Source organism: Papio anubis, chromosome 6 (assembly GCF_008728515.1).
Source record: "Papio anubis isolate 15944 chromosome 6, Panubis1.0, whole genome shotgun sequence".
NCBI lineage: Eukaryota > Metazoa > Chordata > Mammalia > Primates > Cercopithecidae > Papio > Papio anubis.
This window is the reverse complement of record NC_044981.1, coordinates 32,811,430-32,827,339: the sequence shown is the minus strand read 5'-3', so window position 1 is coordinate 32,827,339 and position 15,910 is coordinate 32,811,430. Positions and strand designations below refer to the sequence as shown.

General features: G+C 50.1%; 1 protein-coding gene across 2 annotated transcripts in view; it reads right to left on the bottom strand.

Annotated features, from left to right (window-relative positions):
* The window catches only part of PACSIN1 (protein kinase C and casein kinase substrate in neurons 1), a 66,805-nt gene that overhangs the window by 37,621 nt on the left and 13,274 nt on the right, over window positions 1-15,910 (bottom strand). Inside the window, exon 1 of one of the 2 annotated variants that reach the window (XM_017957815.2) lies at window positions 8,904-8,975. The exons of the other annotated variant lie outside the window; for it this stretch is intronic. The gene's annotated coding sequence lies outside the window, so the exon portion shown is untranslated. Of the gene's footprint in view, window positions 1-8,903; window positions 8,976-15,910 lie in introns of those variants that run through there. 2 annotated transcript variants of the gene reach the window in all.

Below are 15,910 nucleotides of genomic sequence, written 5' to 3'. Positions count from 1 at the left end.
GCTAGCTTTTTGCCTAATGCCTAGCTGAGATCCTGCCCATTTTGGGGGAGGAGAGGGTAAGAATTAGGAGTGTTGATGGAGGAGGAAAGAGAAGAGAGCCGGAAGAGGGAGGGAATAGAGGTGCTTCTGAGAGAGGTGTTAAGAGTGAGGCGCCTTGCCTTGAACTGAGCCAAATGACTTGAATGGTAAATACCGTAATGGGAAAACCAGAAAGAGGCTTGGACTTACAGCAACTAGCACTAGTGCCAGAGTTCAGACAGCAACTAACCAGTGTTTGCTGGAGCTCTGAGGGAGAGGATGAGCACAGCATAAAAGCCTGCCTATACAGCCGATAGCTGGGGGAGTGATCTAACGCCTCAATACTCAAAGTATGGTCCAAGGACCAGCAGTACTGGCATCACCTGGGAGTTTGTTAGAAATGCGGGCTGTGGCTAGGCTCGGTGGCTCATACCCTAGCACTTTGGGAGGCCAAGGCAGGAGGATTGCTTGAGCCCAGGAGTTCAAGAGCAGCCCGGGCAACACAGCCAAACACCGTCTCTACAAAAAATTTAAAAATTAGCCAGGCATAGTGGTACACACCTGTGGTTCCAGTTATTTGGGAAGCTGAGGTGGGAGGATTGCTGGAGCCCAAGAGGTTTAGGCTGCAGTGAGCTGTGAATGCACCACTGCACTCAGGCCTGGGCAACACAGCAAGACTCTGTCTCAAAAAAGAACAAAGAAAAGAGGTCGGGCTCGGTGGTGGCTCACGCCTGTAATCCCAGCACTTTGGGAGGCCGAGGCGGGCGGATCACGAGGACAGAAGATCAAGACCATCCTGGCTAACATGGTGAAACCCCGTCTCTACCAAAAATACAAAAAAAATTAGCTGGGCATGGTGGCAGGCGCCTGTAGTCCCAGCTACTCGGGAGGCTGAGGCAGGAGAATGGCATGAACCCGGGAGGCGGAGGTTGCAGTGGGCCGCGATAGCGCCACTGCACTCCAGCCTGGGCGACAGCGAGACTCTGTCTCCAAAAAAAAAAAAAAAAAAAAAAAGAACAAAGAAAAGAAATGCAGGCTCTTAGGACCACCAGACCTACTGAATCAGAATCTTTTAAAAAGGTCCCCAGGAGACACCTGTGTGCATTAAGGTTGGAGAAGCTCTGGTCTAACATTTAAGCACAGGGAGCTCTGGGAATGACCTGCTTCGAAGAGGACATTGATGAGCAAGAGGTAGGGGCAGACCATGAAACAAAGAATGGGGGTGGGCACTGGGGAACTGGGCAGAGCAGGTTAACTCTGCCAAGGAGCTAGCCTGAGTTGCTTTCTAAAGGAAGGGGAGGGTAAGATAGGCCAATAAAACTAACAAGTAGCTAAATTTTGTGTCCTGGACTTGGAATCTACAGCTTGGTTTCAGGGTCAGTTTTACTGATTTCTGTGTGACTTTGCCCAAGTAACTGACCTCGGTTTTGTCTTCTGTCAAATAGAGCTGATATTCTATTCTCTTGCTGCCTTTAGAGATATTATGAGAACCAAAGGAGCTAAGATGAGAAAAAGTGCATTGGAGGCCATGAAACGCTGGACAGGGCAAGCCAAGTGGCTGCTTCCTAGTGTCCACAGAAGCCTGACCTCCCAGGCAGCAAAGCTTACCCTTGCTCCCTTCCCACACCTGACAGCTGGAATCCCATGCTGAAAGGAGCTGGACAAGCCTGGGCACTTGAGGATGTTATGATCTCACAATACTTTAATGTGTCTGCTAGGATTTGGTTTGGAAGACCCTTGGGATTAGAATCAGGTAGCCAAGTGAGGGTGGTCCAAGGGCTCCCCATATCTCACATCCTCCTACCCACTGGGGAGCATTGGTTCCCCACCAGGCTGCACGACAGAATCAGTGATGTCTGGACCATCAGGGTGACTAAAATGAAAAGACAGATAATATCAAGCGTTGGTGAGGATGCAGAGTAATCAGAACTCTCAAACACTGCTGGTGGGATTGTAAAATGGGATCAGCCATGTTGAAAACTATGCAGCAATCTCTATTGAAGTTCAGCACACATACCCCTTAGACCAGCACTTCCACCCTTGGGCTTACATGCAGCAGAAGTGAGTGCCCAGGCCACCAAAAGACATGCACATGAATGCCTGCAGCAGCCATATTCATAGTAGCCCCCCAAAATCCACGTGTCCCCCAATAGCTGAAAGACTAAGCAGATACACTGTGTCCAGTGCTATGCCCTGTGCCACCCCAAAGCCCAGCATCAGAGTGAAGACCCTCCATCCCCCAGCTGCAGGGGCTGTTTACTGCTGACAGTTCTGAGAGTTCTTTTCCGAGAATTCCTCTCCTCTTGCTGGCCCCCTCCCAGGGGCAACTCATATCCAACAAGTGCTTGACCCAGGCCTGGATCCCTTGCTTGATTCAGGACAACTCTGAAGCGCCCTCCCAGCCCCAGCACTCCATGTGGGATCAACTGAGGCCTGTGTTAAAAGGGCATCTTAGCTCACCCTCTCGCACTCTCTGCCCTGTCCCACTTCCCTATCCTCTTTTCTCATGTGTGTGGTTTTTATTTATTTGTAACTTTTATTTTAGATACAGGTACATGTGCAGGTTTGTTACATGGGTATATATTGCACCCAGGTAGTGAGCACAGTATCCAATAGGTAGTTTCATGACCCACAGTTCCCTCCTTCCCTCCTCTAGAAGTCCATGATATCTACTATTCCCATGTTTATATTCTTGGATGCTCAATGTTTAGCTCCCACTTATAAGTGAGCATGCACTGTTTGGTTTTCCGTTTATGTGTTAATTTACTTAGAATTATGGCCTCCAGGCCGAGCACAGTGGCTCATGCCTGTAATCCCAGCACTTTGGGAGGCTGAGGTGGGTAGATCACTTGAGGTCAGGAGTTCGAGACCAGCCTGACCAACATGGCAAAACCCCATCTCTACAAAAATACAAAATTAGCCGGGCATGGTGGCGCGTGCCTGTAATCCCAGCTACTTAGGAGGCTGAGGCAGGAGAATCGCTTGGACCCAGGAGGTGGAGGTTGCGGTGAGCTGAGATCGAGCCATTGCACTCCAGCCTGGGCAACAAGAGCGAAACTCTGTCTCAAAATAAATAACAGTAAATAAAAATTAGCTGGGCATAGTGATGCACGCCTGTAGCTACAGCTACTGGGGATGCTGAGGCAGGAGAATTGCTTGAACCCAGGAGGAGGAGGTTGCAATGAGCAGAAATTGCACCACTGCACTACAGCCTGGGCAACAGAGTAAGACTCTGTCCCTAAAAAAAAAAAAAGAATTATGGCCTCCAGCTCCATCCATGTTGCTGCAAAGGACATGATTTTATTCTTTTTCATAGTTGCATAATATTCCACAGTGACATACCATCTCACACCAGTCAGAATGGCTATTATAAAGGTCAAAAAAGAACAGATGCAGGCAAGGCTGAGGACAAAAGGGAACACATATACACTGTTGGTGGGAATGTAAATGAGTTCAGCCACTATGGAGAGCAGTTTAGAGATTTCGTAAAGAACTGAAAACAGAATTACCATCTGACCCGCAACGCCATCACTGGGGCATATACCCAGAGAAAAACACATCATTCTACCAAAAAGAACATGCATTTGTATGTTCATCTCTACACTAGTCACAATAGCAAAAAACAGAATCAACGTGGTGGATTAAAGAAAATGTGGTGCATTTACACCACGGAGCACACAGCCCTCTCCTTTTATATGTGGTGTTCCAACGAGCACTTCCTAGCGACCCTCCTGCACACAAGTCTCCAAGTCAGAACCTAACCTACCCCAGTTGGTATCAGGACTGATTCTAGGAAGCAGCCTCTGAACCCTGGGACCCAGAAGCTGGGTCGCCCACTGTCGCTGGTGCTAGGAGAGCTGGCACCCAGCAGGTAGCAGGGAAGAGACCGCGCTGCAGGGACAAGAGCTCCCGAATTGGAGAGGCCGGGGGAGTGGTAATTAATTATAAAGTCTGTGGAAGGGGATGGCTGTGCTGGGGCCCGCGTGCACTAAAGAAAGACAACGCAAGGCTGAGTGTGACTCAGCACTAATTTAAGGCCAAGTGAGAAAGCCAAGGGCCTCCTTAGCAGCAAATAAATCCTCCTCTCCTGCAGCTGGAGGGGAGGAAAAAGCTGAGGAGCAGGCCAGGGCGTAGTTATGAGTGGAGCGTAAAACAGAAGAAGTTCAGCGCTCAGCCCACGATGAGCTGGCTGCGTCAAGTGCAGAACCTGCTTGGGAAAGAGTGAGGTGCGGAAGGGACCCCCGGCGAGCACTTCCCCTGCTTGAAGACTATGCAGATAGGCTCAGGGGCTGGCCCAAGGCCAGGGTGGGACATCAAGTGGGATAAAGGAGAGTCAATCCCATAATACGAGGATTAACACCCTGGCAAGAGGGCTTAACATGCTGCTTGGAGAAAACGAAAGCCCACAGTAGAAGTCACCAGGGATGCAGTGTCAGGCCGCGGAAGAAAGCATCCAAAGGCCTGGAGAAGAGGGCATGCTTGGGTGTCTGCCGTGTCTGGCCAGAAACCCACTCACTATCCGTCTTCTGCAGGAAGGCCGGGCAGCCACCTCATTTACCAAGGCCAACGGGAAAGCCCTAAGAAGCCCAGGTGAATGTCCTTTGAAGACCTGCTAGTTGGAGCTGCAGTTACAGAACTGGGCGCCCTGACAATAGCGGGGATGACAGGATCCCGAAGAAAGAGGCCAGGTGGCGGCGCCTGGTCATCAGAAGCGCAGGCTCAGGGGTCTTCAGGTGGAGGCAGTTCCCACCGCTAGCAGCCAGGTCAGAGCTGCTGGACCCGCCAAGCCATGGAAATGGTTCATCGACTCCGTGTCCCAGGGCAAGCCAGATGGGCAGCCAACAAGGACACCGCCCACCCGATGCAATCAAAAGAGTCCAAGGACTGGGCATGGTGGCTGACACCTGTAATCCCGGCACTTTGGGAGGCCTAAGTGGGAGGATCCCTTGAGCCTAGGAGTTCAAGATCAGCCTGGGCAACACAGGGAGACCTTGTCTCAAAAAAAAAAAAAAAAAAGTTTTTAAACTAGCCAGGTGTGGTGGTGCATGCCTATGGTCCCAGCTACTCAAGAGGCTGAGGCAGGAGGCTCACTCGAACCCAGAGGTCAAGGCTGCAATCAGTGAGCCCTGATCACACTACTGCACTCCAGCCTGGGTGACAGAGTGAGACCCTGTCCCCCCAAAAAAAACAAAAAAGAGAGAACATCCAAGGCTTGATGATGGGGGTTGAGAGCAGTAACCCAATGAAAAGTCCTGATTCTTTGAGAAGTTTCCAGACCTGAGGAAGGTTTCACATCCAACTGACTGAAGGAGAGACCAGGTCCCCAGAAGGAAGGACCCTGCAACCCCCGAATCAGCACATGTGATGATGATTCCATCGTCCTTCCTGAGAAGGGCGTACATGCCTTTTACTTGAGTAACCATATGTGGGAGAAAGATGAGTACTCAGGCATTTCAAAGACTGTCAGACACAGGGTCCACATGGACATTGGTCTGGGGACCCAAAGAGGCCTCATGGCCCCCTGTTAGGGTGGAAGCATATGGGGGCAGGTGATGAGTGGAGTCCCAGCCCAGCTTTGGCTCACAGGGAGTCCAGTGGATCCACAGGACATCCAGTGGTGGTCTTGCTGGTCCCTGAGTGTATAATTGGAATAGACACACATTGCAGAACCCCCACACTGGTGCTTTGGCCCGTGGGGCAAGAGCTACTATGATAGCTCTTGGAAGCCTCTGAAACTGCCTCTGAAACTACCTGCCATCAAAGGAAGTGTGGCTGTGGGTTTTTGACGTCGAACCTGCCGGTCTCACCACACACAGCACCACCCAGCACTGCCGCTGGATGGGGTGATGTAACAGCCCTTTGGATGCAGCTGACCAAGAGCTCTACTGTACAGGATGGTGACTGTAATTCCTGACAATGTGCTGTATTGTTGAGCATTGCTACAAGAATAGATTTTAAGTGTTCTCACTATAAAAGTATGTGAGGTCATGCATATGTTAATTAGCTTGATTTAGCCATTCCACAATTTCAAAACATCATGTTTCACACCATAAAAATATACTTTTTTTTTTTTTGAGACAAACTCTCACTCTGTCACCCAGGCTGGAGTGCAGTGGCACCATCTCAGCTCACTACAACCTCCACCTCCCTGGCTCCAGCGATTCTCCTGCCTCAGCCCCCCAAGTAGCCGGAACTACAGGCACACGCCACCACACCTGGCTAATTTTTGTATTTTTAGTAGAGACAGGGTTTCATCATGTTGCCCAGGCTGGTCTTGAACTTCTGAGCTCAAGTGATCCGCCTGCCTCGGCCTCCCAAAGTATTAGGTTTATGGATGTGAGCCACTGTGCACAGCCAATACAGACAATTTTTATTTGTCACTTTAAAAAATAATAGGCCAGGTAAGGTGGCTCATGCCTGTAATTCCAGCATTCTGGGAGGCCAAGGCGGGAGGATTGCTTGAGCCCAGGAACTCAAGACCAGCCTGGGCAACAAATCAACCAACCAGTCAATGAAATAAATAATAATAAAAAGATGCAGATGAGGTGTCAGCTTGGAGCTGATCCCCTGCAAGGATGGTGAGCTGTCTTCGTAATGACTACTGCATGGTGCTGAGTCCCTAATGGGACCAGAATAGATGCATCTAAGAACTACAGGGTAGAAGTAGGAGGAGCCCCACTCACCATCACACCCAGGGACAACTCTGGGCACTGCAAGGTTAGAAATCCTGGTTCCCAAAGGGAAAATAGTTCCACCAAGAGACAGCAAGAGTCAGATTAAACTTTCAGCTATAACTACCACCACTTCCCTTCAGGTCCCTTGTGGCAAGAAACCAGCAGGGAAAAAACAACAACAACACAGAGTCACCATCCTGGCAGGAATGACTGGCCCTGATCATCCACAGGCGCCTTCTGTAAAAGCCTCACACTGTTTGTACAGCAAGGGCCAGGGAAGAAGAATAGCATTGGCAGCCAGGCAATTCCCTGGGACATCTCTTGGTGCTCCCTTGCCTGGTATTGATGGGAAATGGGCAAGGGCAATGGTCACGGTTTGAGAAGAGCAGGAAGGTCAGAGACTCAGACTCCCTCAGACATGAGGGGCCGGGTCCCCTCACAAGGTAAGCCACCTAGACCAACAGAGGTGCTAGCCAAGGTCAGGGTCACTGAGGAGGGAGATTGCAAGTGTCTGTTGTGGCCCAGAGTCCTGCTGCAGCAGCAGGACTGTCGCTCGTCTCACTGACCTTCCCCTTATTAGCTTCCCCAGGAAAAGAGACCAACCAGGACTCTGAAGAAGCTGTTCCCAGGTGGGATTAATTATGATAAGGACTCAGATTTCCAAGTAGTGGGAGGGACAGGCTGCGGTGGGTGCTGTAGGTTTGCCACCTCCTCAGGGTGAGGTCGCTTTTGACCCCAGCTGTTGGGGGTGTTGCCTGCTGATGGCCCACGCCTGAGTCCTTCTCTGGGCATTGCCCTGGGCTGAAGGGAGCCCCCTCGTCCAAGGTTATGCCTCCTCCCCAGAGACAGCCTGCACTGACCAGTGACTGCACTGACCAGTGACTGCACTGACCAGCCGCACTGACCAGTGACTGGTCAATGCAGGGGTGCAAAGCCCTGGCCCCTTGCCTTAATATGGTATGATGTTCAAGAGTCACCCCAGCTTCAGGGCTCCATGTGGGGTCAGCTGAGGCCTCTACTGTGACTTCTCCTTCAGCCCAGTCCTCCATCCTTCAATCCTGTTGATTCCAGCAGCAACCTCCTGAATCCAAACCTCCTGCATCCAAACCTTCAGCTCAGACTATTTTTTCCAGAGACTAGACCTACGCCAACTACACAGTGGTGGAGAAGGGCAAACCACTCAGCCCACCGGAGCACGGCGGACTCTCACAGATGGAGCACTGAGCGCCAAACAGCACATTCCACGTGATTCCATGTCTATGAAGTTCCAGAACAGGCAAACCTGGTCCTGACAGGAGAGTGGTTACCAGGGGAGACATGAACTGGGAAGGGGCAGGAGGGAACCTTCCGGGATGCAGGATCCTGTTCTGTGTAGTGGCTCATGTTCACTGACATGCACTTTATACTTTAATTAATTGATTAACTGATGGATTGATCGAGACAGGGTCTCACTCCATCGCCCAGGCTGGAGTACAGTGGTGCAATCATAGCTCACTGCAGCCTCAACCTCCCTGGGCTTAGCTGATCCTCCCACCTCAGCCTCCTAAGCAGCTGGGATTACAGGCGCACACACCCAGCTAATTTTTTTTTTTTTTTTTTGCGGGGGGTACAGACCAGTGCCATGTTGCCCACACTGGTCTCAAACTCCTGAGTTCAAGTAATTTGCCTGCCTCAGCCTCCCAAGGTGCTGGGATTACAGGCGTGAGCCACCACACCCAGCTATATCTCAATTTAAAAAATACCAATGCCCAGGCCCCAGCCCAGTTAAATCAGAAAATTCTAATGTGCGGCCAGGGTCCAGAAGACCCTAGGCTGGGGTCTGCTGCAGCGGAGACAGGCGCTGTCCCGACATGCAGAGCGGCTGTACTGAGGCTCCAAGGCAGGAGGAGAGAGAGGGGCCCACGGAGCAGGGCCCCAGAAGGCAGCCTTACACGGCTGACAGGGTAGCGGTGGGAACAGAGTGGCCCAGGTGTGTTGTGCCCATAGAGCTTAAGGGAGGGAGGAAGAGGACCAGCAATGACAACGTCACCTTCTCGCTGTCTGGCCTTGGGACATCACTTTCCCTGTCTGGACCCCAGTGTGTTCCCTGCTGGTGCAGCACTGGACTGGAATGGGAGGCGGGAGGGACAGGGTGTAGTCGAATCCCAGTTCCATACCCCATGCCCTCCAGGCCCCGTTCAGACCTCAGTCCTGCCCTAGCTGGCAACTTACCTGGCCCCCTTCCTGTTTTCTCATCTGCAGAGCGGGGGTGATGGCGCCTACTTCACCCAGTGGCTGTGAGAACTGCATTGGAGACAAATATTTTACAACACCTCCTCCTCCCTCCCTCTCAGCTGACAGCTGTGCCGCTTATTTCTCTGAGAAAAAGGGAGGCACCTAGAGACACTGCAGCCCCACACCCACCTCACCCCACCCCTAGGCCCTGCCGCCCTCCCCCTGGGTTCCCAGGCCCCCTGTCCCTCCACCCCTTACCCCTTAGGCTGGGCACTCCTGCTGCCGGGCTGGGATGTGCTCTCCCCTCTCCCGAATGATTGGTTTTCCCTCACATAGAATCTGTCCCATCCAGAGAGAATCATGCTGTTGTTTCTCTCATTTAAGAGAAAGTCAAAAGGGTCCCCTAGACCGCCCAGTGCCCCCAACGTTGTGGGCCCATGTGTCTCCTCCCTCCGGTGGCAGAGGACACTCCTGGAAAGGCCCGCCCATCCTCTCCACCTCCACTCCCTCTGAAGCCTTTCCAGTCGGCCTCTGGCCCTCACCAGCCACTGCTGACCCCCATGGCCAGTCTCCAGTCCTCCTCCTTGGCAGCACGCTGTCCGCCCTGGCACCCGTGCCTCCGGGCTCCTCAGACACCACACTCCCACTCTGTGTCGCACCTCCGTCTCCCTGGGTGGGCCCTCACAGGGCCAGGACTCAGGCCTGGGGCCTCTTCTCTTCTCCACTCATGTCTACTCCCTCTGGGATCTCATCAGAGCAGTGGCCTTAGATCTCCCTGAACTCCAGCCTCACACATCCACCCACCTCCTCAACAGCCCCACTTGGATGTAGGCACAGGCCAACTTACCATGTCCCCATCTGACAGCCCCCAGCCTGCCCCAACGCTGGCCTTTGCCATCTCAGGACACAACACCACTGTTCACCCAAGAACTTAGGAATCTCCCTCACCCTACACCCTGTTGACTCTCCCTTCAAAATATACGCAGAATCCAGCCACCTCTCACCTGTCGGCCACAGACGCCAGGGTCTGCCCCAGCCCCCTCTCCCACCAGGAGGGCTGTGTGGCCTTCTAATGAGCCCCCCTGCTTCCACCCTCGCCCCCTACTGTCTATCTGCCAGACGGCAGCTGCAGTCATCTTTTTAAAACATAAATAATGTCACTAAAGTTGATACACAACCCCCCACTGCTAAATTTGACTGGCTTTTTTTAAAATTGAAAAATAAAAACACAAATATAATTTTGACACATCACACCCCTGCTGAAACCCTCCAGCGAGTGACTCACCCATCTGAGAACAGGTTGGCTGTGCCTCCGGGCCCCAACCTGTTGACTCATCCTCCCCCACTCCCCACGACCACTCTCCACGCCTCACTCCACCCCAGACCCCCTGTGCTTCCTCTTCCCTGCCTCGGAGCTAGCACCTGCGGCTTCCTGTCCCGAGATCCTCCTCCCTTGATATCTGCAGGGCACATTTCCTTGCGTTCAGTCTCTGATTCATGATCCTGACCCCCACTTTTGCCCCATCCAGAACAGCCAGCCCATGCCCCACGCCCCTTACTTAAACCCTCACCCTGCTTTATTTTTCCTTTGTAACACTTGTCACTTCCTAATATATTTGTGTGTGTATGTGGATATATATATTTTTTTAATTAATAGATTTTATTTTTTAGAGCAGTTTTAGGCTCACAGAAAAATTGACTAGAAAGTACAGAGAGTTCCCATACACCCCCTCCCACCCACACAGTAGCCACCCTTACTGTCCATACCGTGCATCTGTGTGGTACATTTGTTAGGACTGATGAACCTACATTGACACATCATTATCACCCAGAGTCCATAGTTTACATTAGGGTTCACTCTTGGTGGTGTGTATTCTATAGGTTTGACTATAGATTGATGACAGGTAACTACCATTGTAGTATCATACAGAAAAGTTGCCCTGCCCTAAAAATCCTCTGTGCTTTCTACCTATTTATCTCTCCCTGCCCCACCCCAATCTCTGATAACCACTGATCTTTTCACTATCTCCATAGTTTTTCCTTTTCCAGAATGTCACCTAGTTGGAATCACACAGTATGTGGCCTTTTCAGGTTGGCTTCTTTCACTTAGTAAAACGTATTTAAGGTTCCTCCTTGTCTTTTCATGGCTTGATAGCTCATTTATTTTGAACACTGAATAATATTCCATTGCCAGGATGTGCCACAGTTTATATAACCATTCGCCTACTGAAGGACATCTTGATTGCTTCTAAATGTTGGCAATGAAATGTCTTGACATTCACAGGACACAGCAGCATGATAAAGGCCCTGATGGGCCGGGCACGGTGGCTCACGCCTGTAATCCCAACACTTTGGGAGGCTGAGGCGGGTGGATCACGAGGTCAGGAGTTCGAGGCCAGCCAGACCAAGATGGTGAAACCCCATCTCTACTAAAAATACAAAAATTAGCCAGGCACAGTGGCAGGTGCCTATTATCCCAGCTACTCAGGAGGCTGAAGCAGGAGAATCGCTTGAACCAGGGAGGCAGAGCTTGCAGTGAGGCGAGAATGTGCCACTGCACTCTAGCCTGGGCGACAGAGCAAGACTTCATCTCAAAAAAAAAAAAAAGGCCCTGATGAGGCCTACACTGAAGAGCACCCTTTACTTGGGTTGAACCTAAAAGTAAATTTCCCAAATTTGACCACGGACAATCTGTCCAGGTGCTACCTCCCACCTCCTGGGTGCCACAGGAGCTCACACTAGGATGACAAGTCCCCTCTCTCAGCTGGGGCAGCCCATAAAGTCCTTGAAGGGGCTGAGTGTGGTGGCTCACGCCTGTAATCCCAACACTTTGGGAGGCCGAGGCAGGTGGATCACCTAAGGTTGAGAGTTCGAGACCAGCCTGACCAAAATGGAGAAACCCCGTCTCTACTAAAAATTAAAAATTAGCCTGGCATGGTGGCACATGCCTGTAATCTCAGCTACTCGGGAGGCTGAGGCAGGAGAATCGCTTGAACCCGGGAGGCGGAGGTTGCAGTGAGCCGAGCTCACACCATTGCACTCCAGACTGGGCAACAGGAGTAAAGCTCCGTCTCAAAAAAAAAGAAAGAAAAAAAGTCCTTGAAGGAGAAAGACTGTGGCTAAGAGCCACAGAGCAGGGCGCCAGAACCCACGTAAAGGGAGCGGTGGAATTTGGAGGTTTGGAGCACATGTGCCCAGCTGGGGTGAGGACCCCTAGAGGAGCAGTAGGAACTAAACTGTGACCCAACTCTGGTGCCCACAGGCTATGTGGCCCTGCGCAAGCCACTCCCCTCCTCTGTCCTGCAGCATTACTGCAAGATGAAGGGGCTGAGCAAGGTTGGTCCTACAGCCCAGGGCCCTTTGTCCAGAGCTTCAGAGGCTCTTGGATGGGACCTTAGGTTGACTTCTAGAATTCAAAAAGTCTGGGTCGGGCGTGGTGGCTCACGCCTGTAATCCCAGCACTTTGGGAGGCCAAGGTGGGCAGATCACTTGAGCCCAGGAGTTCGAGATCAGCCTGGATAACATGGCAAAACTCCGTATCTACTGAAAATACAAAACATTAGCCAGGTGTGGTTGCTTACACCTGTAGTCCCAGCTACTTGGAAGGCTGAGGTGGGAGGATCACTTGAACCCAGGAAGTCGAGGCTGCAGGGAGCCATGATTGTGCCACTGCACTCCAGCCTGGGCAACAAGAGTGAGACCCTGTCTCAAAAAAAAAAAAAAGGGTTAAACATGGAGTTGGCCGGGCACTGTGGCTCACAACTGTAATCCCAGCACTGTGGGAGTGGGAGGCCAAAGTGGGCAGACCACCTGAGGTCAGGAGTTCAAGACCAGCCTGGCCAACATGGCGAAACCCTGTATCTACTAAAAAATACAAAAATTAGCCGGGCGTGGTGGCAGGCACATGTAATCCCAGCTACTCAGGAGGCTGAGGTAAGGAGAATTAATTGAACCCGGGAGGCAAGAGAAGGTTGCAGTGAGCCGATTTCATGACATTGCACTCCAGCCTGGGCAACAGAGTGAGACTCCATCTCAAACAAAAAAAACAAAAAAACAAAAACATAGTTACCATACGACCCAGCAATTCTACTCCTAGGTATATATCCAAGAGAAATGAAAACACATGTTCACAGAAAAACACGCATATAAATGCTCTTAGATGCATTATTCATAAAAACCAAAAAGTGGAAACAACTCAAATGTCCATCAATGGATGAATGGATAAACAAAACGTAGTATATTCACACAAGGCAATATGAATCAACCATGAAAAGGAACGCAGTAGTTGCACGCTACAAAGAGGGGTGACCCTTAGAAACATTATACTAAGTGAAAGAAACCAAGGCCGGGCGCGGTGGCTCACGCCTGCAATCCCAGCACTTTGGGAGGCCGAGGCAGGCAGATCAGCTGAGGTCAGGAGTTTAAGACTAGCCTGCCCAACATGGTGAAACCCCATGTCTACTAAAAATACAAAAATTAGCCAGGCAGGGTGGCACGTGCCTGTAATCCCAGCTACTTGGGAGGCTGAGGCAGGAGAATCTCTTGAACCCGGGAGGTGGAGAGATGGCAGTGAGCTGAGATTATGCCACTGCACTCCAGCCTGGGTAACAGAGCAAGACTCCTTCTCAAAAACACAAAAACATAGGCCAGGCGTGGTGGCTCACGCCTGTAACCCCAGCATTTTGGGAGGCCAAGGTGGGCAGATCACCTGAGGTCAGGAGTTCAAGACCATCCTGACCAACCTGGAGAAACCCCATCTCTACTAAAAATACAAAATTGGCCAGGTGTGGTGGTGCATGCCTGTAATCCCAGTTACTCGGGAGGCTGAGGCAGGAGAATCGCTTGAATCCAGGAGGCAGAGCTTGCGGTGAGCCAAGATCACACTATTGCACTCGAGCCTGGGCAACAAGAGCGAAATTCCGTCTCAAAACAAACAAACAAACAAAAAAAGAAGCCAGTGACAAAAGGCTCATATGATTCAATTTATGTGAATCTTCCAGAATAAGCAAATTTATAGAGACAGAAAGTTGTTTGGTGGTTTCCAGAGCTGAGGGAGGGGGAATTAGGAAGTAGCTGTTAATGGATATGGAGTTTTTTTTTGGAGTTATGGAACATTCTGGAATTAGATAGTGGTTACCCAACTTTGTAAATATACTAAAAGCCACTGAAGTGTACATTTGAAAAGGGTAAATATTATAGTATATGAATCATATTTCAATAAAAAAATATGTTTATATAAAAGATCCACAGCTCCTTGGAGAGCTGGCTGAGTCCATCTCTGAGGAACATGGAACATCTTCACACCAGAAAGCACGGGCATTTTCAAAGACTGGTGTTAACGTATGAAAAGGATGTCAGAAGCCGGGCGCGGTGGCTTGCGCATGTAATCCCAGCACTTTGGGAAGCCAAGGTGGCTGGATCATTTGAGATCAGGAGTTTGAGACCACCCTGGCCAACATGGTGAAATCCCATCTAAAGATACTGAAGATACAAAAATTAGCCAGGCATGGTGACGCACACCTGCAGCCCCAGCTACTCGGGGGGCTGAGGCAGAAGAATCACTTGAACCCAGGGAGGTGGAGGTTGCAGTGAGCCGAGATCACACCACTGCACTCCAGCCTGGGCAACAGAGTGAGAACTTGTCTAAAAACAAAGAAAAGAAAGAAAGAAAATGATGTCAGAGTCCACTTGAAGAAGTTCCCACTGGCCAAAGATGAGACAATTTGAGCATTACTGAGAATAATGAGTGCAAGTGCTAAAATGCATCAAATTTATAAAAATCCATAATGATAATGAAAACCAAATTCTAAAAAAAAGAAAAAAAGGCTGCGAGTAACCACATATCTGCAAGAATGTGGGCCACTGGATTCTGCACACACTGCTTTGTGTAGGTGTGATTTGGTACAAGCACTCTGGAAAACAGTTTCACATTATCTATAAGGTTGAAGATCGCACACCCCATGACCTAGTGATTCCATTCCTTTGCATAAACCCTGGAGAGCTGCATGCATATGTTTACCTGGGGATATGTATAGAGCAGAAATTTTTTTTTTAAGTACTTTTTATTTTATCCCTTCATGGAAGCCAGCAGAACTTTTCCTAGTAGACAGAAATCAGAAAAAAACCCTGATGTCTGTAAACAGACTAGACAAGTATATCATGGTTTATTCACATATTAGAAACTATTATATATAAGGAAAAATGAGATGCCAGGTACAGTGGCTCATGCCTGTAATCCCAGCACTTTGGGAGGCCGAGATGGGCAGATTGCTTGAGCCCAGGAGTTGAAGACCAGCCTGGGCAACATAGGGAGAGTCCCATCTCTACAAAAAAAGTTTAAAATTACCTGGGTGTGGTGGTGCACACCTGTGGTCTCAGCCACTTGAGAGGCTGAGGTGGCAGAGGTTTTGAGCCCGGGAGGCAGAGGTTACACTGAGCCGTGATGGCACCACTACACTCCAGCCTGGGTGACAGGGTGAGATCCTTTCTCAAAAAAAAAAAAAGAAAAGAAAAGAAAATGAAAGGACTAATGCTACAAATAACAACCCAGATGCCTGGTAAAAAGAAAATGTTAGTTTAAAAAAAGAACAAACTTTAGATTCCAGGAGTGGAGGCTCATGCCTGTAATCCCAGCACTTTGGGAGGCCGAAGTGGGTGAATCACCTGAGGTCAGGAGTTCGAGACCAGCCTGGCCAACATGGTGAAACCCCATCTCCATTAAAAATATAAAAATTAGCTGGGCGTGGTGGCATGTGCCTGTGGTGCCAGCTACTATAGAGGCTGAGGCAAGAGAATCACTTGGGCCCAGGAGGCGGAGGTTTCAGTGAGCTGAGATTGCGCCACTGCACTCCAGCCTGGGTGACAGAGCAAGACTCTGTCTCAAAAAGTAATAATAATAATAATAAAATTAAAAATAAAATAAAAAAGAACAGACTTTAACGAAATACATAATTCATTACTTAAAATTTAAAAAGACCAAGTGTGGTGGCTCATGCCTATAATCC